General features: G+C 36.7%; 1 protein-coding gene across 1 annotated transcript in view; it reads left to right on the forward strand.

The window, feature by feature from the left end:
* The window catches only part of LOC145675799 (dipeptidase 1-like), a 993,427-nt gene that overhangs the window by 316,039 nt on the left and 652,988 nt on the right, over positions 1–24,400 (forward strand). The window lies entirely within an intron of this gene.

Raw genomic sequence — 24,400 nt, forward strand, 5'->3', positions numbered from 1 at the left:
ATCTGTTTGCAAAATGGCATTTTATGCACAAGTGGTGAGAAGACAAGACTTCTTACCACCTCCGCCTCATGTTTTGGCCAACATCGAGGGTCAACATTCATTCACATTGCTTGCTTGAACAAAGCGTCTTTGCTTGGGGATGTCATGACCTGCCTCTGAAAAACAAGAAGTGAGGTACCAAAAAAGCAAGATAGGTTTTATCATACTATAGAGAAAATAACAAGATATTAACAATAATAACAAATAACTTGTTATTTTATCTGTGGTTTTATTGCGCTGGCCTGGAGTCAGGCGTTGGAGCTCGTAGTTTTTTGAATGCAATTTTCAGGGGGAAAAATGATGGAAATAATGTATATTTGAATGAAAGGAACTTCGTAAAAATCATCAATGATCAAAATTTTTAATTGTGCCAAATTACACACAAAATGCACACAGATTGGCATTACACACAAAATGCACAAACAGGCCAGAATTGCACACATTTTGTGCAATTACACACACATTGGCAGCGCTGACCAGCACAAAGAATAGCACCATTGGTGATGATTTAGTTAATTGCCAACACGAAAACGTTTATCGATAGAACCATATTCGATATCTCGATAGTTGTTTCGTAAGTTTAATGAATACTTCGACGTCTCTTAATATAAGATTTTTTCTTAGCCACAATTCGGGACTGAAAAGTTTTGTTAAAACTCTGGATGTTCCACCTAATTCGGGACAGGTGGCCACCCTGTATGGTTTTCCTTTACAAATCAATTACTGTACACTCAGAATTTCAAAGATCACTTCATATATTCACTTAAATTTAATAGATTTTTCCCTGAAAGTTTGAGTATTTTCCTCTAATTACAGTAGATTAGACAGTAGTTGATGTAAAATGGATTTCTAATCAAATTTATGTTTTCCGTCAAAATGCTGTTTTAATTTCGATATTTCGTACACGACCATTTTAATTTTATAGAAATTATTAAACACTTATTAAGTGCAGCTTCTAAATCAGTTGAAGAGTCCTCTGTGGATAAAAGAAAACTTGCAATAGATTCGACTGATGAGAATTGAAGGAAAGAGATGCGCTCTCTCTGATGTCTTTTTGACGAAAATGCTCCAGAGACTGCGATGAATATTAAACACATACCAGGCCTCCTAGGGGCCATTATTTTACACCAGATGCTGCCGTTGCGGTCTTTCGTTTGCTTCAAAGCACTTCTCTCTACAACTTTTTTTTCTACCTTCTTTTCCATCAGATATTACTCAAAGCACACTAAAAGTTAAAATACCAATAAAGGTCACATGTTGTCAAGGCATAACTTACTTTATAACAACAGTTACGACTGAAATGTCAGGAAATATAAAGCATCACTTTATAGTCTTAGTATTTAGTTAAAACCTTAGACAGGTAGTTTCGAATTCATGATTAATGTTAGATATATCAGGTTCTTTTATTTTAAATTAACGAATTTCTAAATGCAGCCTATATAACAATGATGCAGTGCTAGAATTTTTGATAGGTGCACGCTCGACTGTTTCCAAAGACACAGGCGTATATTCACCTCTGTGAACATTCGTTCTTTCCTAAATTTAAGATGATTATACGCTGAACTAAGAAAATATTAGTTGGGTATACGCTATATACTTCTGAATACGCCCCATTACACACTATTCACTCAATAGGAGTGCAGTTCAGCAAAGTCTTTGAAGTTCTCAAGCTGAGTTTTACAACAGTATCTCTTCCTCCCTCTATCCATCTCTTGACTGAATTTGCAGGGTTATAAGTCTTAACATCCATTATTCCTCTTTCTTCTTTCCAATACTATGACTAATATGAAACAGATATCAGGCAATGTAAGAACAAGGAAACTGCTCTTGGAAACAGGGAATCAATCACTAACTTAAAGGACAGCATTTGGAATTGTGGCAACTGAGGTTCCACGTGGAATTGACAAGCGACTGTCAACTGTTTGAAATGAGGGTTCTGATTGGCCATTTAGTTACCTGGGGTATTTCCACAAGAACCCTCGGACAATGACTTATTTATGATACGAGCCACCACAAGTAGAAGCCGGCATTCTTTACATACGTACTGCACTCCAATTGAAGAAACAAACCATAGGCCTACATGCATGATTATAGACAACAGTGACAATAATCTAACAGTGGGGAAAGGAAAGTGGAAGAATATCGGTCAGAGTTCCAATCGTGACAGTTGCCTGTAGAACTGTAGAAAAAAGCTTGGGAAAACTTCAACAAGTGTGGCTCGCCAGCTTAATTGGCCAGCCACATAATGGTGCGAAAGTGGATGAAGAGAACGTTGGATTTTTTAAGTGAAAATGAACGTCCATTCTTTGTACTAAATTTTAAGATGTGTTTTATTTTTGTGTATTGACGGGTGGGATAGAGTACTGCGATTTGCCTACAAAGGAACGGTTATTTGAAGGTTGATATCTTCGAAAATATAGACGTAATTGTTTTTCTGGTTTAAATGGAAATGGATGCGCATCTTTTGTTCTAAATTCTCCGATAGATTTCATTTATCTGTGATGGCCAGACAGGCTGCGGCCATGCGGGTTGCCTACAAATGGGCGATTTTTTTTTTCTTTTTTAAAAGATCAGTATCTCCGAAAGTATTGATGCACATTTTTGTGATTTAAGCGGAAATGAACGGACATTCTCTGTACTAAATTATGAGTAGGTTTGAGTTGCTTACCTGCAACCTGGCCAAATGGGCAGGCTTAGTAACATTTTCCTGGCCTCACCTAATTTCAAATTTGATTTCCTTGTAATTATGAAGTGCACATTTTTTATTCTACGTGGACGTGGATGCATTTTTTGCACTAAATATTAGACACGTTGTAAAAAAAAAAAGTGCGTTACTGGATGAGACCAGAAAAAAGAAAGCTTTTAAGTCCCAAATCGTACTTTGTAAAAGTTTTCGTATATAATTTCATAAACAGCATAAATTCTTTTCTAATGTTCGAGAAATTATGTTTCGGTGCTAGCAGCATAGGTCCATTTGTATGGTAATTTACAGTACTTCGATGTCTTTCTAAGGATATTGGGAGAGTGTTTTTTGCTTTAAGATTTCTGAAGTTTAGGATTAGAGCTCAACATTACAAAAAGGAGAGTTTCTCTTTTTCTATTTTTAGGGTTCTTCTACTGTTTGTACTCTCACACCTATATAAAAGCAAAGCAAAACATTCGACAGTAAGTATCTTTCCGTACTCTTTGCGTCAACGCAACGCAATATATATATATATGAGGGTCATTTCAAATGTCATGGCAACTATTTCTTTTGTCGAAAATGGTAATGAATAAAAATATTCTGAAATATGCAAATGGAAGGTTAGTTCATGTGTAAACATTACATGTAAGGAGATGGATGAACATACACACCACCATAAAGATATAGCACGAGAAAAAAGACGAAATTATTTTTGTCGTTTCAAACGTGTTTTACTGTCAATTGCAACAGTACACAATAGTACAGGGCAGGAACACGTACCTGTGACATCTTTGAGTTTCCCAAAGTACCAAAACCTCAAACATAGACCTCATACCAAAACTGACACAGCCATTGCGTTGAACACGCTATCTAACACGTGAAGACATTGCCATAGCAGTGACGCATGAGATCAAAAGATTCGCTCATGGTGAGGCCACGAGTATTCGGCGTCTTCAACAGCGTTGGCAGTGTGTGCTGGATTCTTTGGGGGACTACTTCGAGAGAGTCTAAGATGTCACAGGTACGTGTTTTTGCCCTGTACTATTGTGTGCTGTTGTAATTGACAGTAAAACACGTTTGAAACGACAAAAAAATTGTCGTCTTTTTTCTCGTACTATATCTTTATGGTGGAGTGTGTGTTCATCCATCTCTTTACATCATGTAATGATTACATATGAACTAACTTTCCATTTCTATATTTTAGAATTTTTTTATTCGTTACTACAATTTTCGAGAAAAAAAAATAGTTGCCATGATGCTTTCAATGCCTCGTGTATATATATATATATACAGAGATGCAAATAACCATTCGCCCGGGGCGAGTGGTTCATCGGTGCGAACGAGTATTTAATATCATACCACAGGTAAGTAAATGATTTCTATTGTGGGATGTGGGCCAGTATTTTTTTCTTGGTCTAGTAAAATTTTGTTGCTTATTTGCATCCCTGATTATATATATAGGCTAATATTAGTTTGCGATAGTCTGTATAGAACTTGCAATGCTTGTTCCAGCTTTAGCAACATTGCAGTCTCCAGTATTGTGTGAAGTCATATACAAAATAACTCTCCGTAAGATAACCAGACATCTTGTTTTTAATGGGATTGTCCCGTTTTTCTTCTGAAGATTGTCTGGTGTCCCACTTGATGTAAACTTGACTAAAAATCTCCGGTTTTTTTTTTCTTGAAGATGCTTTTCTGCCTCTTAGTTAAGTAACTATCTAGTAATTTCCCGCATGGATTTTTACGGATTTTTAATAAGAAAAATGTAACTCTGTTACAATAAATGCTAATCAAAAATTAAAATAAGGCGAAGATTAAATAAATAAAAATATGGTTACATTTTAATTGAGACTTCTTTATGAATTACGTGTATCGCAACAATATTCGAAGTTCAATTATTCAATTATGTCTGTTTTCTGTATGTAGTCTTTTATTTTCTAATTCTGTTCGCTTACCATAAGAGGTCACCAGGATGGATTAAGTCTTGGCTTTAAGAAAACTCTGCTATAATCGTTTTATAAATGGAGAAAGTTATCTGAATATCCAAATAAGTGTAGGTAATGAATATGAGTAATTTACTTTGTGAATTGCCCCATCTACTGATATTTTTTATTAAGCAAAGGAAATAGATAAAAATTTTGAGTTGTCACAGTAAGTATGTGTTGTAGATTTTACAACAGAAAATCATTGTATTTAAGCATAGTGTTAGTATGGTGCATAGCAACAGTATAAAATTTATTGATCTTTAAAGAAGCATATAATGTTGAATTCATTACAAAGGCAATAGCTAAGCTTAACAGCAAACAATAACTAACAACATTTTTCAAATCAATACTAAAAAATAATGAAAAGTAAATAAATAAATAAATAAATAAATAAATAAACTTAGCAGCATATGTGTCACAGTTGGAAGTAACAAATAAACAATAAAAAAATCTGGTTGTGAGCAATGTATTTCCAAATATAAAGTAAATAAACAATGCGTTTTGGCTTTATAAAAAGAATCAATTATTATGATTACCAACAAATAACATGGTTTTGTTGTATTGTTCAATTCAGTGTAATTTTTTGACAGATAATGTATTTTGTTTTGGATAAATTAAACAAGTTATTAATGTTTAAGATTAATCGTAATTTTGAGTTATGTCTTATTAATCATAATGTATTCTGTTGTTTCCCTTGTCATAATGAAAATCTTGGCTGATGTTAAATTTTGATATAAGTTTCAAAGTAATATGTGGAGTAGTTTGTTACGCATTAATTTTTACCTTTACAAAAGAAGTTCGTTTTCCTTATTTTTTCGTAAATTACGCATGAGGATTTACACTCATCCATATAATTTTCTTTAATTTAATTAGGTCTATCGATTGGTCTCGCCTGTAAACTTTTTTGTTTCGTTAAACGCTAATACTCGGCATTAAAAATACAACACCAAAATATCGGCGCCATAGTTGACAGGCAGAGACCTGATATGATAAGTCATAAATGTTTAAATTTGTGTCACGTGATAACAAGACGACAACGGAGCACAACTAGCAGTGTGGGCCTACCATGACAATCATAACGGCTGCAGTATGGTATGGCATTGAGAAGGCGAGCCCTTGGATGTTCTTCTAGGATATGGCAAAGCATGCGACTTAGACTCGATGCCACAGTTCCTCATATGTAGCTGGCGGAGGTTGTAGGTGTGAGAGGTGCTGTGCAGCCATCGACTTTATGCTTTTAATCGGTGAAAGATCGGAGAATCACGCCGGCCAAGGAAGGAAAAAGTGTCAAACAGTACCTGTAACACGAGGACGATGTTATCCTGCTGAAATATGATTTCCGGCAGGATCTACACTAAAATGTCCATAATTGGATCCATCTCCCAATCAATGTACCGTTGATAGGCCAAATACCCATCAATGCATAGGAACGAATGGGTACAGAGTCCAGTGGCATTCAACACTAGAACACCGGTACCGGACCGAAGTAGTGATGTGAAATGTAAGCATCTATCAGATTAGTTCCATGATAGAGCCAGATACAGATGGTGGTGCTATGATGGAACAGACAAAAGTAGAATTCGTCTGAAAAGAATATAGTTTGTCATTTGACTCTCCATGCGCGATGTTCTCAACATCATTCTAGCTTCACATACCTGTACACTCAGTGGAAGCCACAATAATAGATGCTGTGCAAATATGTTTCGGTCTGGTAGACAATGTTGAACTGTTCGAGAAGATACTGGCCGCTGTGCAACAACCTTCAATACTTCCGTCAATGTGAGGGATGTAGTTATCTGATCCGCCAATTATACGTAAAAGGTGTCTGTCTAGGCAGCCTGTGTTGTGGCGCGTTCGTTGGAATCCCACATGCCGTTACGTAGCGACGTCGTGGAGCAATCACATCCGTGCGTGCTCCATTGTGACCGCTCTCCGTCCAATATGGGCACTAATCTCGCGGAAGAATATAAAACACACTCTCGAAACGCCACTATTCATTCGCGATCAAGGGTAGAAACCTTCTAGATTTCTTGCACTTTCGACAAACAGGTATCTTACGTTACACCAGCCTTTGTCTACTAGTGAGCTCACTGGCCGGACTCTGCTTGCTGTCAGTAAATGGCAAACCTGACGCGTCTGCTGTTTCACGGCATTGTTGTGTTAACCAATTAATCTTTCATAGTGTGCGTATTCTGCAAAATTGTAGCTCCTATTATGTCTCCTTCTTGATGGTGCATTTTTAATTATGAACAATAAGAAAATGTAGAATTGAATTAAAAGCAAACTACTGAAGAATATCTTCAATCACAACCGTGGGACATGTTTCTCCGTGCGATAAGTCTGGAACGGAACCGACATTTTGAAGTCTTTACTTCAACAGATAGCTAGAGCAATTTATCACGGCCGAGTTTGTTAATGTACACAATTCGATTACATCCACACGAGGAACAGAGGGTTTAACGGTTGCAATCCATATCTTATTTTCAGGTATTGAAATAAAGCTAGTAGAAGTTACGTATCTCGCCATTACATGAGAGTAAACATTTTCCAAAAGGTTGACATCTACGGGACGACCCTGAAGCTTCAATTGTTTGATACTGTCTATCACTATTTATTTAAGAAATAAGTCTATGTAAATAACATGAATTAAATATATGTTACTTTTTGCTCTTTTATTAGATTTATTTGAAATTTAATATACAATTTCATATACATTCAAAAACATTTTGTTCAAAGTACAATTCATTCATAAGACTTTTTGTCCAAAGTACAATTCTTCCATAAGAGATTTTGTTCAAGGTACAATAATTCGTCTATATGATATTTTCGCCTACGTACTATTCGTCAATAAGACTGCCCGACAGACAATGTGTGACAAAGTTTACAATGTTTTACAATATTTTATAATGACTTAAATTTTCGAACATAATCGCAAAAAAATAAGACAAGAAGGAGTGTGTACAAGTGAATGTTCAACATTATATTTGCTTTGTAATACAGATAATATTAAACTTTGTGAATTTTATTTTTTATTTCATGTTCAAATTTAACGTTCCACGCATTTTCACTAAAATAATATAAAAACGAGAAAATAGAAATTCTTCTGAATAATTATTTGGTTCCTTATATGAGAAAGATTTCCTCTAGTTCTTTACTGGTAGGTAACGTGCCCAAAATGGCTGAAACGTTCCCCCGTTGAACGGTGATGCTGATCCGTGGAATAAGGAATGATTTTAGATCGTTTATATAAGTGAAGTGATATACGATGGCCTATTTCTTTGGTAAAATTAGCTCCTTCTTGATCCTAAGTACCACTTGACTCGATGACAATTGGAACAAACCAATATCTATCAAGGAGATTAATATATTTATTCCTTTTGTCGGTCTTCTTACGAGCAGCTACGAGACCTGCACATGATGACTAAAGCCCGGAATTAATGGCAAAATGCCATAAGTACCATTATTGTAATTTTTATGATATTTTCATGAAAAGTGCAATTTCACAATTTAGAAGCAATTTGTTGCCATTGTCACAGATTTTCTCTTCCACTACTCTTTATTTACTCATGAATGACAGCATACCACAGATTTGAGTCGCTCTTATCTGGCCAAGCGATCTCGGAGTCTGATAATAACTGGTCTATTCCCGTTGGAATGTGACAAGTGGAGGGGCTAGTGCGTATTCAGTTCTTGGAATTTTGAAGCAGTGTTCGGTTCTTGGAATGACAAACGAAGAAGTTTACTTTCAAGAAGTAGCAAGGTGGGCAGTTATTGTGAATCTTAGGCGTGCGTGATACAGAACTAGTATTTATATGCATTGCAGTATTTCAAGATGCTGAAAGTTGGTCTTTCTAGGCAACAGAAGTTGGAAGAATTTGTGAGTTCGGGCGCACTGTGTTTTCAACAGGCTGTTCTGTACTATTTTGTAAGTTAAGTGAAACTGTGGTTTCCGCTGATAAGCGCTATTTTGTTACACACCATATAAGCACTGCAAAACACAATTCTGCAAGGACAAACAAATCAGCTGGGGAAAATGTTCAAAATCTTCTTGGTACAGTCACGAATCCCGCTTCGCCTAATAACAGTTTTGCGAATGGTCTGTGTGAAGCTCTAATTAACGCGGACATTCCTTTATGGAAGTTAGAAAATGTTTCAATTGATGAATTTCAATTGATGAAACTTGCGATATTCTCGGACGTTGCATTGCCAACGTTGTAATTGGAACTTTGGGAGGGAAAGAAGGCACACAAACATTTTTAGTTGCATCAGAAGTTCTGGAAAAAGTAAATGGCACGGCAATTACAGAGGTTTTTACAAAATCACTGAGTATTCTGCGGCTAGAATGTGTAAAATACGATAGGGTCCTTCTTTTTGTCACAGACGGAGCTGCATACATGAAAAGTGCAGCAAAATCCCTTAAGGTTCTATTCCCACGTATTCTGTCACGAGACATGTCACTTGTCTGGCACACGCGCTACATAGAATTGCAGAGGAACTTCGTTCTCATTTTCCTGACGTTGACCTTCTTGTATCAAATATGAAAAAGGTATTTCTGAAAGTTCCCTTGCGAACAATTGCGTTTCGCGAATTAGCCCCTGAACTTCCGCTTCCGCTACAGCCTGTCTTAACGAGATGGGGTACATGGATTACAGCTGTTCTCTATTATGCTAACAACTTTGAACCCATCAAAAGAATAATTGATACTTTTGATGAGGATGATGTGTCTTCAATTAAGGTTCCTCAATGATTGCTTAAGAATTCCTTGAAAGAGGACTTGGTCTTCATTGCAACACATTTTGCGAAGTTGCCAGATGCTATTGCCAAGCTTGAAAAAAAAGAACAGACTCTCGCTAGTTCTCTGAAAATCTTCATTGATACTGTCAATGATCTGAGTGATGTACTTGGTGACAAGGGCGAGTACATTCGGCGCAAGTGTGATCGTGTTGTAAGTGCTAATCAAGATTTTGGAAAATTGAAGGGCATCGCTAGTGTTATGGAAGATGATGCTGATACAACTGTTGACAGTGACATGGATAATTCCCAAATTACATGTTTCAAGTATTCTCCAGTGACATCTGTAGATGTGGAAAGATCATTTTCACATCTAAAGGGAATTCTTTCTGACAGGAGGCAAAGTCTTTCCTTTGAAGATCTTGAAAAGATGTTAGTAATTTCAGAGAACACAAATATGAAAAACCTTTCGAAAGTGAAAATAAACTGCTAGTGTAGTGTAAAATTACTTCACTTTAGTATTTCTTGTGGTTTGAATGATTGTGCTAATGTAACCGCGTGTGAATAAAATGTGATAGTGTCTTTATGTTATTGTTTCATTGTTACTACTGAAGGCTGGCGAATGACTTGCTAGATATCGTCCCTTCACGGGTTGCGGAAGTTTCCAGAATTTTAAGTTATAAGTACAAAGTGCAAAATGAAACATTTTATTCGATTAGTAAAGGAATTATAGCCTTTTATATTCTATTATAGCTTTTACATATTTTAGTGTCTATTTTTCCCCAAAGTTCGTGATTGCTTGTTTATTTTCCATTTTACCTGCCAATTTGGGGTGTTTATTTCGCAATTTTGCCAGCCATTTTTGGGGTTTTATTTCGCCATTAATTCCGAGCTTTAGTCATGATAAATGTAGAAGATTGGAGGGAGCATAAGTATCTGTGCAGGTGAAGTCCCATGCTAGAGCTTTTCCTTTTTTTGAAGGCACTAAAGTCATTTTGCCTGGTCTTTTCTCATCTGAACGACTGCATCTGTTTGGTTCTCGTACTGATGGGGCACCTGCAGATGTGAGAGCTCTCAAAATGGTAATGTCTACGCTTGAGTGCCGTGATTGTCTACTTGCGCTGCTCTTGCATGATAAGCCAAGTAAGCCTCCCAACTATATTATTGTTTTAAAATTTTAATTTTCTTAAAGCTTAGATCCGAAATTTAATCTATGTAATGGTGGCAAGTTTGACCTTTCTTTAAGTTTGATGACCATGGTCTATATCTTAAAGTCTCTATATCTGTTTGTTGTTATCCAGAAGCGTTTATGCAGGCAAGTTCATTGCCTATCTATCGAAGAGCCCCTTTTAGCTATGCTCTCCATTGCTACACACTCGCGATATTATTTACTTCCCTAGGTTGTCCTCAATTTCACTGACCTAATAATAAGGATGTCCTGATCCCTAGCAAGTCAGTAACTACATTTATGTATCATTTTTGTTGTTGTGCATTCTGGAATTTGCTTTTAGACTTAGAATATTAAAATTTCTTTGTTTTTCAGTTAATTGCCTGTAAAAATGTATTTTCAGTTCATTTTGTGTGAAAATGATTTTTTTCTGTTTACATACTTTCGCAGATTAATCTGATAACATCGTGAGATCACTATGTTTACGCAAAAGAAAAAAAGCAGTGACTGAGTAGTGGTGGTTCTTAAGGGAAGTCGAATAAGTACAAATTACTTTGGTACAAAGGAATTACTGCATTAGCCAGTAAGCATTATTCCCTTAGCATAAACTCGTATATTTTTACCGATAAAAGGCGACAATAAGAAACATTCTGTTCTATTCTCCACGATTACTACAGATGCCGAAACTTGTACCACTGCTAAGAATCATTATAATTTGTTGCAACAACCTTATGATAATTTGTGATACCATACATTGAAACACTCGCATCGCAGGTCATAGGTGTACTTGACTAATTATTCGAGTTTCGAGCTACCCAAAGCCCTTGCCTCTTATGTGAGGTGAAAAAGTATATTCGATGGCTGCATTTGAAATTAGTAAGGAATACAACATCTGTTGCTGATTCCGGGGGTATATGTAGTATGGAATAATTATTGAATATCTCTCGCAAAGCTGCGCTGGTCAATGTGGATAACGGAGAATGGTCGCTGACATTTAAAATGAAGGATATTGATTGGCGGCTGCGATATCCAATGAGATTGTCCGCAGTGATTCCCATAAGGGTTTTGCTCCTGTGGCATTGGAGCAATTCGATTCAGAGTCAGAGTCGTTCGCAATAAGACTTGTGAACATGTCGAAGAGGAAAACTACTAAGAAGAAATGCTCAGAACGGGAAGTGGCCGCCACTCCGGACCCTTCTACATACTCAGCTACATTATCGCCTCCACACTTAGAAGAATTTAACTCTGATGAAGAAGGTGTTGAAGTCAGATCCATTTGCGTACATAACATGGAGGAAATCGTTGAATTCCAGAAGTTCGGCAACTTTCTTAATACAAGAATGGAGCATATTGTGCCCTTAATGCTGAAGAAAATTGGATATCCAAATAGTGGGAAGATTTCCTTCCGTACAGAAGAGGAACTTTCTCACCTCCATCATGTGTGGAATGCGGAGAATTTTGGTCCAGACGCCTACTTATCATCCAATCCCATCAATATGGAACCATGTACACAGAGAAGTAGCACTCCTACTCATCCAGAAGACAACACACAACCAGCACATTACACAGCCCTGGTAGAGCAGAAAATCATCCCAGAGAAGTTGAAATCTTATAGCAAGACACAGGATACAGCATGCAAAAGCGCACATAGAAGAATGAACCGCCACAACCAGACAGGACCAAAACCTCACGCAACAATAACCAGCCTACGTACACCTGTATCATTAAAGGTATCAACACACAAATCAGGCTGGAAGAAATTCGTGCCGACCTTAGATCGCGAAAGCTGCTCTTACCAACATCATTTGCATCCAGCCCAACGCAGGGCCTCTCCCCCTAATCCGGCTTTTCTCGAAGAATCCAGTTACTATCAGTGACCTCATACAAATTGGAATATACATAAGAGGAAGAAGACATCCAGTTGAAGCTTCTCGCAGTAGTCCCCGGCCCCAACATTGCTGGAATTGTTACTCTTATGGACACACCAAATATCAGTATCACGCCCCCAGAGTGTGTTACAGATGGAGAAAGCCATGACAAGCCTTGTAATAAACCCATCGATCGGTTCTTCTGTGCAACGTGGAAGTTTCACGGCCACTGCACAGGAAGTAGTGGCTGTTTCAAGTGACCTTGGGAGCACCCCGGAAGATTTTAAACATTATAGTGGATAGAATAACGAGCAACTCGAACGACCGGCCCTTTCAAGAGCCAAATCACCAACCTGCCTAACTCAGATTCCACAACCATAGCAGACGAAGAAGAAGAAGTGGAGCAGGCACCCCAAGGAAATAACTCAATAGATCACAAAATTCACGCAGCAATAGAAGAAGTTACGCAGAATATCGTGACATGTGTGCTTCTATTCTGACAACCACACCAGATCCAAAACAGCAGAGAACTCTTTCAGAAGCAATAGACAAAGCATCGAAAATCATGTTCCACCCTCACCTCAGAGCAATAACAACAACCACAGGGGACATTTATTTCCATCACAAGCAATCTCCAAAGAAGAACACAACACATAAAAAGAACATTATGCAAGAGAAGAAAACTCATAACACGTAGGAGAAACCACCCAACAAAAGTTTTGGACTAAATACCACGACCTCTGGATCTGAACGCTGTTCTCTGCGAATAACACAATTTCATCGAGCGAAGACTTCATCACCCACCCAAGGTGCAGGACCATTTTCTGCAGCAAGACTGGCAGAACATCGGCTAAACACCGGCAACGCACAAGAAGCAAAAGCAGAATCAGAATTCCGTTACGACTTATTTTATCATTCAACTTGCCACATCATACACATGACTGCAATGGGTAAAATATCACTTGCTAGAAGCCCGTCTCTACTTGTATAAAGCATGGTAAAGTAATTATTTTCTTTTCTCTTGTCTTGCCTGGCATGGAGTTTGTGAGAAAGTCAGTTATCATGTCGATGAAAATAAGCATTTTGGAAAAGATGTCTGCTGCAGTATATGTCTGCGAAAGATTGGCAATAATCTTGAGATGTTTACTTCCTTCAGTAATTAAAGTATTTCCTTCAAGATGTTTGTGGCGTGTTCCGATGGTTGACTGGTTTTATCAGCAGATCGTGCAAGAGTGGACCATGTAGCCCTATCGTCCGTCCGTGAAATGGAGAATGTGCGAGATGAAGAGGTCTTGGACTTCGGAGGTTCGGGGCTGATTGACTGATGGTCTTCTGTTGCTTACTGTGGATGAGTCACTGTATGCGAGATCATCCAGAGTAATTGGCCGGCTGATATCCTCACAGTTGACGCACTTTGCTGGTATGAGACGATCGTGTTTCTTGCATTCATAAGTCCAGTGATTGCTGGCATATTTGACGCATTTGGACTGTGCTTGACAGGAACTTTGAGTGTGTCCAAACCGCTGGAATTTGTAACATTGTAAATAAGATTTCGGTTGATAAGGTTCAATACGAATTTTCATGTTTAGCAGAATGTATTCTTTGAAAATGGTAGAGGCTCAGAGCTTCTTCTTTATTGTCATCAAAAATGGGGGAAGAGGAATCTTTCCATTACCTATTTCACGATCACGAGTAGTCAGTTGAATTACTGAAAGTACTGGGTAACCTTTGTCATGCAGAGCGAGTGTAAGATCCTGGGTATAGGTGTCGATGGGCAAATTGCGGATAACAGCTGTGATTGCTTCAGCCTTTTTCCTCTGTACCATACTGAAGATGGTGTTCTGAGCAGATGTCTTGAATAGCAGTATAATTGTCCTGAAGGAGACATTTTATCTTGGGATAGACCTTCATAAAGAGGAAGGTGGGAGTTTCTTTGCACCTCTTGCTCATCAGGTCAATAAGTTCATATCCCTTATGATAAGGGCAATCACACACACACACATCCGTATTTTAGAAGTGTCTGTAGTGGATTCCATCGGTTCCTCTTTTGTGTCGGCTCGTGAAAGGGCCGCAAATTTGTTGGATGTAGATACTGATGTTGAGACATGTCGAATAATTGGTTTACAAGTCTTCTTGGCTGGTTGAAAATTGTCATCCGTGGAAACTGAACTTTCCAGGTTACCTTGGGTCGATGATCTGATTGGGTGCCCTTGGGCCACAAAACTGATCATTTGGGGGACAGCTTGAGTACTGTTGTTGGTTGAGTTTGAGAGGTAGCAGGGTAGCTTGAGGGGTAGTTACAGATGGTGAAGCAGGAGCTACATAGACCTCCTTATCATGTATTAATATATTAAGATGTGGATCGGAACATCAGTTACACGTCACTTTACGTTGCATTAGATCTAGAGTATTGAATAGTACGGAATCTTTAGGGATCACCACTTCATATTTTCTATATCGACCAGTGCCGTCACGTAGAGTTACAACATGTTTGGGAACAGACATATAAAGAGCGCAAGTAATGTTCGTCTTCTCTCGTTACTTTCCTTACGCTAAATTACTCACCTCATCACACCTTTCAAGCTTATATACCATAAATAAATACGTTACTTAATTTGGGAGCTACGGCGGCTCACTGGTAAAAAAAAAGTCCACATATAATACGTGGGTTCCCTGGTTGAATCCCAGCTCGCGCCAAAATGGGCTTTGTCCTGGAGAAACTAATATACGTGGGCTTTCTCGAGGTTATCCCGTTTCCTCTCACTTAATTCATTCGCATCATCACCTTATCCTTTAGACTATCGGCATAACCATGGAGAACTATTCTAATTGAAAGGTTTCATTTAATTTTACATTACTCAGTTTATCCATCATTCTAATTACTCAGCCATAGAAAAAATAAAAGTTCTATACAGCGTGCTCCAGTGTACGGATTCGATGTATTTTGTCACATAGAATCCACATTTCGAAACCTCAGGACAACTGACCATTTCAATTCTTTTATGGCCGAAAAACTTGAGCGTTATTGAATAGGGAAGACACACCTACTTGGCCTATAACAAATGACATGGTCAATCATCCTGGGCTTTTGAAATTTGGATTCTGTGTAAGAAAATACATCAAATGCGTACCCTGGGGTTCACTGCACATATTGTGTGTGTGTATTATTTAACTTTCCAGATGTTCTTACTTGCTATTAAATAATCCCTATTATCTTTTTTCCATTCATAACGTGTGACTTGTTGGAAATAACTTTACGTATTTTTTTGTCAACTAATAGTGTGACTTCTACAAAGAGTAACGCTGAATACCTTTGTTATCTAATGCTACGACTCATATGCACAGTATATTCATGATTTTTTCGTGTCGAAACTAGAATAATAATAGTAAAACTACATAAATAAACATATAAGATTCAAATTAAAGATAAAATCACCTGTATATAAATATTTTTTTTACCTTTAATTTTATTTAACTTTTTCTTGGAGGAATAGACTTTTTTCAAAGAAGTCCTTAGCTAAAACACTAACACATGGAGCTGAGATAGTACGTAAATGCTATTATTATTATGGAGTATACAGTAATTTACCTTAATGAAATGTGTTTAAACAAATACGTTCGAAGTACATTGAATAGCTAATGAAGTTTGTTTTCAACACGTGAAAACTAAAAAAATTATTGATTATATAATACAATCAATACGTAATTCTATCAAGTAAATTACGGGTAACATTCATAAGAATTGAACGCCACAAAACCTAAAGATACGGCATAAGATCTAAGCACTAGACCTAAATTTTAGGTCTTGTGCCGCCAAATGATTTTTAGGCCTTGTGCCGCAAAATGAGTTTTAGGTCTTATGCCATTTACGTCTTATGCCGTTAAAGTCTTGTGCCGCGTCCCTGTGAATTATCTGTCTGTCTGCAAGAAATAAGACCATCTGAAACTTTCATGTAAAGGAAGAAGGTAATAATATCGGAGCAGTCAAATCAGAATAGCAAATGGAAGTGTTGCTTCCGTTAACTCAGATCAAACAGTTTAACACTATTATATCTTTGCCTGTGGGTAACTCTAATGAACGGTATGTGTGATGCTACAGAACCATTGTCACCGGATAATAGGCATTTGATTGAGACTATCTTTGATTCTGTATATTCTGCAGATTACATATTGATATTACTGTAGATCATTTTAAACTATATGACACCTCAGAAAAAAAAAGGAAATTTAAAATTCATGTTTACTATTTAATAATATTTAATGCTGCTGTTGAATAGTAGTTTACTGCCTTTAACGATCAAAAGCTATTAATATATTTGTGGCACTTTTCATATCGGGATTGAGCGACAGAAGAGGGTTCTTGGTTAATTAGACGAATATAACATTAAACTAATTTACCAAAAAAAAAAATGTATTTTGTAGTGGGCCAGAAGTTGTTTCTTTTTGTTTACTTTTTAGACAACAATAACAGGTAATTACTTTTCTGAACAGATTCAGCTACCCATTGACGCCACTACATGAGCGCCCATGAGTGCAAACAAAAGCAAACATTTGAGTGTCCAACAGAAACACAAATAACAAAAACAAAAAGAATTTAGCTGTTTGTTCATGTCATTAAAGTTGTCCGTTGATGCGTAAAATGACGTCAAGCGGAAGTGGTCAGTTTGTGACGTGTCATGTGGTTTGCTTTCGTGTTGTCAATACAAAAGCCAATTCAAGCTCCTCCCATCAAAAAACAAGAAAAACATGTTTCTCTTTATCATGAGTACAATCGGAAGCAAACAAATGCACATACTTTCCCCATTTATATGGTTATAATGTGAGAAAATTAGAAACAGGATAATAATAATAATAATAATAATAATAATAATAATAATAATAATAATAAAAGAAAATCTTGAACATTGAAACATTAAAACTAGGAAACATTGAAAAAGGAAATTACGTAGACACTGCAGACCTTATGCAGAGTCGTTTTGACGTATGATTAGCGTCATAATAAAGGCCTAACTACTAGACCTACAGAAAACATGTTAGTCGAACTCTTTAGTATGGCACTAATCACGCGTCAGAACGTCTCTGCATAAGGTCCTATACGTTTAAATTATTTCAAGTAAGGACAATGGAAATTTTATTTACTTCAAGTATCTTAATTTCAAAAAACTCATTATTGCTGTATGATCTAGTGAGAAGTAGAATTTTTCCTAACCCTTACTTCCCGTTGTCCTCAAAATGTATTTTTGCTCTCAATCTTGCATTCACTCTTGCCTTCAAAATGAATTATTGCCCTTATCGTGCTCTTGAAATGCAATCTCACTCTCATCTTCACCCTCAACGTGAATTGTCCTCACTTTCATCCACTTCCGTCTTTATCTTCACCTTAACTCGTTCTCGCCCTTAAAATATATTATTGGTCATTCTCACCCTCCATATGTATTATTGGTCTCATCCTCGCCCTCAAAATGTATTATTTTTCTCTGTCTCGCCCTCAAAATGTATTATTGGTCTCATCCTCGCTGCCAAAATGTATAATTAGTCTCATTCTTGCCCTCTAAATGTATTATTAATCTCATCCTCGCCGTCAAATGTATTATTGGTGTTTATCCACTCTCTGAAAATGTATATTATTAGTCTCATCCTCACCGTCAAAATGTATTTTGGTCTTATCCTTGCTCTCAAAATGTATTATTGGTCTCATCCTTGCCCTCAAAAGTATTATTAATTTAATCCTCGCCGTTAAAATGAATTATTGGTCTCATTCTTCTCCTCAAAATGTATTATTAATCTCATCCTTGCCGCTAAAATGTAATATTGGTCTCATCTTCGCCATCAAAAAGTATAATATGTTTCATCCTTGCCCTCAAATGTATTACTTGTCTCATCCTCCCTCTCACAATGTATCATTAGTCTCATCCACGCTCTCAAAATGTATTATTGGCCTCATCATCGCCATCAAAATGTGTTATTGGGCTCTACACATTGGTGTAGAGTGAGGGTAAAAACCAATCAAAATGTGTGGCGAAAGCTATCGCTTTCTCTGCATCAGTGGTAGGAACTGCAACGTCAACCAGAATGGAGTGGTGTGACCCGTGCTTCTGAGAAGTAAGCTGTTTGAACGAATTCCAGAATTTCGTAGACTTCCCGTTTGCGAGCAATAATGTAATGCTTGATCATGCGTTGTAATTGTCGATATAATAGTACGAACGGTTGATCACGTGTTTTTCGGTATTTCTCTAAATAATCGTGAAAACGTCGAAGAAGTGTGACGGCGTGAGAAGGTAAGTTGAGCCGACTAGAATATAAAACACCTTTTAAAACTGCATGATCGCTAACGCGACTAATGGTAGAAAGAAGTGAAGTCAATGTCATTTAAGGATGTGATACAAGGGTCAGTAGATTGTTGTTCTGAGATGTAGAGGCAATATTTCTCCCAATTTACTTTACCAAAATTATAGTTCGAAATGGAAACTTTTGGATCTGTTTGCTGTGTGCCAGACGGAATGAATGTGAGGAGAATAGGTAAGTGATCGATGCTACTGAACTGAGTACCTTCACAGTACATTTAGTTAAGAGATTGTTACTAACAATAACTACATCAGGAGTGGAGTTACTCTGGACGAGTGTGAGTGTAATGTGGTATAGATGTGCAAGTTCTTAGGGTGGTTTGTAGAAAGTTCTCAATGATAATTGATGCGTGAATGATAATTGATGTCAGCTAGAATGATATAAGTTCAAAACTTTTGGTCCTTGCACGTAAGGAAGCGATATGGTAAAGCTTGAGTGAACCGAACGTAAATGGTGGCGAGAGTCAGAGTAAGTGCTGAAAATAGACCGTTGGAATGACGTTCGGAATATTAATCTGGATACGGTGGTATGATATGGCGAAGAGAATGAGGGTTTCACTGCAAGTGTGGCTCCTCCTCGAGCAATATCGTGAGGCAAATCTGAACGAAAAAGGTAGTAACGAGGGAAATGGAAGCGATCTCACGATCTCATTCTTTCACGAAGTTTTCGTTCAGTGCAATAGAGTCAACATTATGTAATGAGGTCATGATTTCCAGTAAGATTCTATTAGTTTTGATTACTAGAAGTTTGATTACTTTCATATTTTTGTTCTTGTCCATGTTGGTCAGTAGAATTTGGCTCGGAGTGAAAACGGAAATGTAAATATGTATATATCTGAATACGTGGCCATCATATATATTAAAGATGTATGTAGCTTTTGTTGCATATGAGGGAGAATACTCACGTTGAAATGGAAAAACATTTTGGAGAACTAAAGTAATGGATTGTATATAACATGTTCCACAATTGGAGGTGGAAATAATGATATTTGAGTGCCTATAAAAACAATGGTTGGTGTGGGAGGGACATGAAGGCATAGTGGAACGACAGTTTCTGGTTTATCTGGCAAAGGTTTGAGTTTACATTGATAGGAATAAGTGAGATGGTTTCCATTGAAGGTGTTACAGATAGTAGGTTGATTTAAGAGTGCAATTATTGATTTTGTGAGGTGCTTTGTAACGAAGACAAACTGATGAAAGAATGTACTTGTTGGTCCGGTGCGAGTTGTAGGTACAACAAATTATGACAAATTATAAGTATGAATTTATAACTCTGGAAAATCTATTGTTCACAGTATCTTGTAAACTAAATAGACACCCTTTCAAATTAATTCTTGTGTAGTTGTAGAAACATTTAGTTTTTTTGAGTTGTTCTTACTAACTTATTACCTTACTTAAAATTTCAATAAAGAAATGTAGATACTGTTGTCATGTACCAGTTATTAACAAAAGTGGTTAAGAAGATCGTTAATATCTTCAGACGCGTCAGCTTTGAGTCAACTATTATATTCTAACATTTAGATTTAGGCGAAACAAGAAGGAAATCTACAAGTCAAAGCAACTTTCAAACGTAGTTTGTTCGTCGGTGTTACACTCAGAAAAGACGGATGTCGCGTAAGTAATAACGTAGTTACATGTACATCCTGTAGTTTTTGGACTTAACGTACAGCAAACGTATAACTGAAAAACTATATTTTATACGTACTGTCTGTGTAAGTGTTCCGAATGAACGTACTTTTCGTACGAACGAAAGAACTGTATATAGGCGGTCAGAATATTACACACAGATGGACGTACATAACATATACGCGGTAGCTGGGACATGTAACATACGTATACGTATCCAATATATTGAAGACTTATATGTCAGACATCCTGCAATGGCATTATGTAACATCTGAGCGGTATAAAGAGCAGTGCATATGTAGGAAATGTATAACGTATGCTCCGTACTGATTTGTGTAGTAAACATAAGGACCCCGTACATTTGTATAATATACCGCTGTCCGAGTAACTCACATTTCTTAGTGTAGAAGTACTGCATGCTATCACAGTTAAGAGAAAATTAACTTTTGTGGGCAGTACAAAGGATCACACACTAGAAGTTCCAATTTCGTTCAGCTATAGTCTTCTAGTGGCGAAGCCCATACCTTGGCTACCCTGCTCAGTAATGTGCATACTGCTATAAACTAAAATATTGCGTAGTATTGGTCCATAATCAGTTTTTGTTATCAAACATTCAAAACTACTTTCTAATTCACTTGCAACTATTCCAAAACTATCAATCTTTGAGTTTAGTACTAGGAAAAAGTTCTTTATTACAATGAATGTGGAATATAATGTTCATGATAAAACTATGCGGTTTTGAGGTGAGTTTTCTAAGGGTTTTCCTCTTTCCTTCCGCTGTTTATTACTCTGCTCGCTCATTATCATTTCCATCTTAATCTCCTTTAACCTTGAAGTATAATCATAGGACACTACGCTTTAAAAAAACTGTATTGTGGTTCTATTAGTTATATATATATATATATATATATATATATATATATATATATATATATATATATATATATATAGGGTGTTTCAAAACACTGACAACGTTTGGGAGGTGATTCCTGACACCAAGAATCATCTCCTTAACGTTGTCGGTGTTGTTTTGAAACAAACTGTATATTTTTTTTTGTTTATTTTCTGCTAAAACGTATTTTCAATTGCTTTAAATGAAGTAGTGGTGCATCCGTGGGGGAGTCCACAGCGTCCAGACCCCCCCGAAAAACTTCCATACTCAACTTACATTTGTCCACTTTCTTATTAAAACTATACTTGTTTAAAAAAAAAAGTGATTGATGTAGCATGAACATTTAATTTTTACACTTCATCTGTACTCTTTCTCTTATAATAACAATCTAGTTCAATCATTTTTATCTGAAAATAAAAGTGGAAGTATTCTACAATTACTTATTGGGTACAGAATAATACCCATTCAATATATTACTACATAGATAAAGTGGCTTGTAGTATTGATATTCCCACCCACAACAAATATTTCAGGGTGCGCACCTGAAATGAAGGAAAAGGTAATGATTGGTTTTTACTTATTTTCAAGTCTGGAAATGTTTCTTCCATATTTCTTGATCTTGAGATTCTTCTTTTTAACTCCCAATATTTTCTTCTCCTTTTCAAATCATTATCTATCAGTTGTGTTCTTCTTACTCGTATTATCCCAATCTTTTCCTCTATGTCGTTATGAAGAAAATTTATTCGCAAGATGTGTCCAATTCAATTGGCCTTCTTATTAACGATAGTGGCTGAAAGCAACCTCTTTTATCCTATCCGTATCCAAATACCTTCCTTTATTATTCTTTCCGTACATTTTAACATTATCTTCCTCCAACATCCCGTTTCGAAGGCTTTCTAAATATTTCTTCTCTAACTTTCGTAATGTCCAAGTCTCCGAACCGTATAGTGCAATATTTCATATACACTGCTCCACAAAACTTAAGCAACTCGAAGAAAGTGGCAGAAAATAAAACGACACGATCACTGCACCAAGTATAATGAACAAACAGACGGTCCAGATGCGCAATGCAACACAAGTTGTAATGTACCTTTACAGTTGAAAGTAATGGCAACTTTTTTAACGCACCCTGTACCTAGTATTTTTTTTTATTTCGATTTCGGTTTAATTACAAATTTTATTTATTCTCCTTACTTCAAATTAAAAGTAATGAATGGAAAGGTTTCGTTAGTAATCATATTTTAACTGAATAATATATTTATTTATATTTTGATTAATTGTAAATCCCATTTTCGCATATACAAGTTGAATAGTTACAAGGTTTACCATTCTGACGTCATACCGAAACATAGTTCCGTCATTGGATATAAATTTTCTTAATTTCAGACAAATGTAGATTTTGGCCAGGTACCTAAACTTCCCTCACCCCCTCTCACTAGTCCATAGTCACTTTCAGATCCGGTTATATCTGGATTTGCCAAATTTCTATTCGCATTGTAATTTCCGCGGCTGGAAGACTCCGACCTCATTGGTGGAATTTTCCAATCCCTGTCGTTTTCGGCGCAATGTTATCATAATAATCGAAGACACATTAAGAGGAGTAACCTACATTTTCTTACGGCTACATATCTACCTAAAGGATTAGGATTTCGACGAAAGTAAGGTAAAATTTTAGTTTCTCTGCCATAGTAAACGCCGTATGATGATTTAGGAGCTGACAAACTTCCATTTTTCGTTAAGTGAACTGTAAAATAAAGGAGAAATAGGAACCAGCTTTTCAGACGCCATATTTCTCGTCATCCAAGCCGAAGCATAGACAGTTTATAAGAGTGATTTTACTTTCCTTTTCTTTCAAACAGTAAAATTCAGTTAGGGATTAGGGACATACGACCTGTTTTGTGCATATTTTTCTTGTATTTGGTAAATGTGATTTTTTTTAGTAAGTGCATGTACTTAGTGGGTTTCTTAACTGTAATACTAATCAGCAGAATGGCAGCTTAAGCTAACAAAAAGGGGCTCCTATTCCTCTTTCCAAATTGAACCATTTCTAGCGGGGGAATGAGTTAGTTATTGTTTGTTTTAGGGCCTTTTCCCCTCTCAGGGGAAGGGTCCCTAAATAAACTTTGTTAAAGTGCCCCCAGGGCTTCCAATTCTAGTAAATATGTTTAGTAAATATGTTTTAAGTAATTGGCCAGGTCAATTGGACCTAGGGTTACCCTTCTCATTTTGCCCCCCCCCCCCTAAAGTTTAATAGAGCCAACTCGATATACCAACAAAGGAGTACTTTTCCTCAATACGCATGTAATTAAATGGTGCTTGCTTAGTTAGTATTTATGTGTAGTATTTATAGTGGTGTGTAGTTCGTAGTTCTGTGTGAGTGCGGCGTCAATTTAGTACCATTTGTCTAACTCGAAGTATACCAAACGAGAGTAAATATTAGATTTCTGATTCATAAGTACAAGTATATATTTCAGTACACGGTAAATTATGTCTCCACTAGAGCGCCATCGTGTCCGTTTTCGCTAATCAATTGTTTGTTGACATTACGTCCTCGCCCAAGTTAGTGATCTAGATTGTTTGATTTTGGCCCCTTATTTCTAAATTACATCTCGTGGACATGGTTTTCGGTTCAAATGAGTGTACGTTTTGATGAAATAGCATGAGATCTCGTAGTTCTGAAAATTACAGCTCGCTAGGTCAAGTAGTACTCGAAATATCCACTGAAATCAAGAACGCCTATTTCCTTAATAGCCCACATGATGTTACTGTTTGTTTCAAAATGTAGTATTAAATTCTCTTTTTCCGTGGCTCTAGAAAAATTCCATTGTTGCTTTAGTTTTATCAGCACATCAGAAATAAAATCATCGTTGACAATTTAACTTTCAGTGTGTGCACGCCTGACTTTTTTTTTAACAAAACTGCAAAGTAAATATAATTTGGGTGCTGTGAAACAAAGAGTCCGTGGTTCGATGAATGTTATCGTGTAGTAGTTTAAGCGTGACGGATCGTGATAATTATATGTTTATTAGTGCGTAATGTAAATATGTGTATGGCCTGCGTGTAA

This window comes from Thermobia domestica, chromosome 18 (genome assembly GCF_964235325.1).
Source record: "Thermobia domestica chromosome 18, izTheDome1.hap1.1, whole genome shotgun sequence".
NCBI classification, from domain to species: Eukaryota; Metazoa; Arthropoda; class Insecta; order Zygentoma; family Lepismatidae; genus Thermobia; species Thermobia domestica.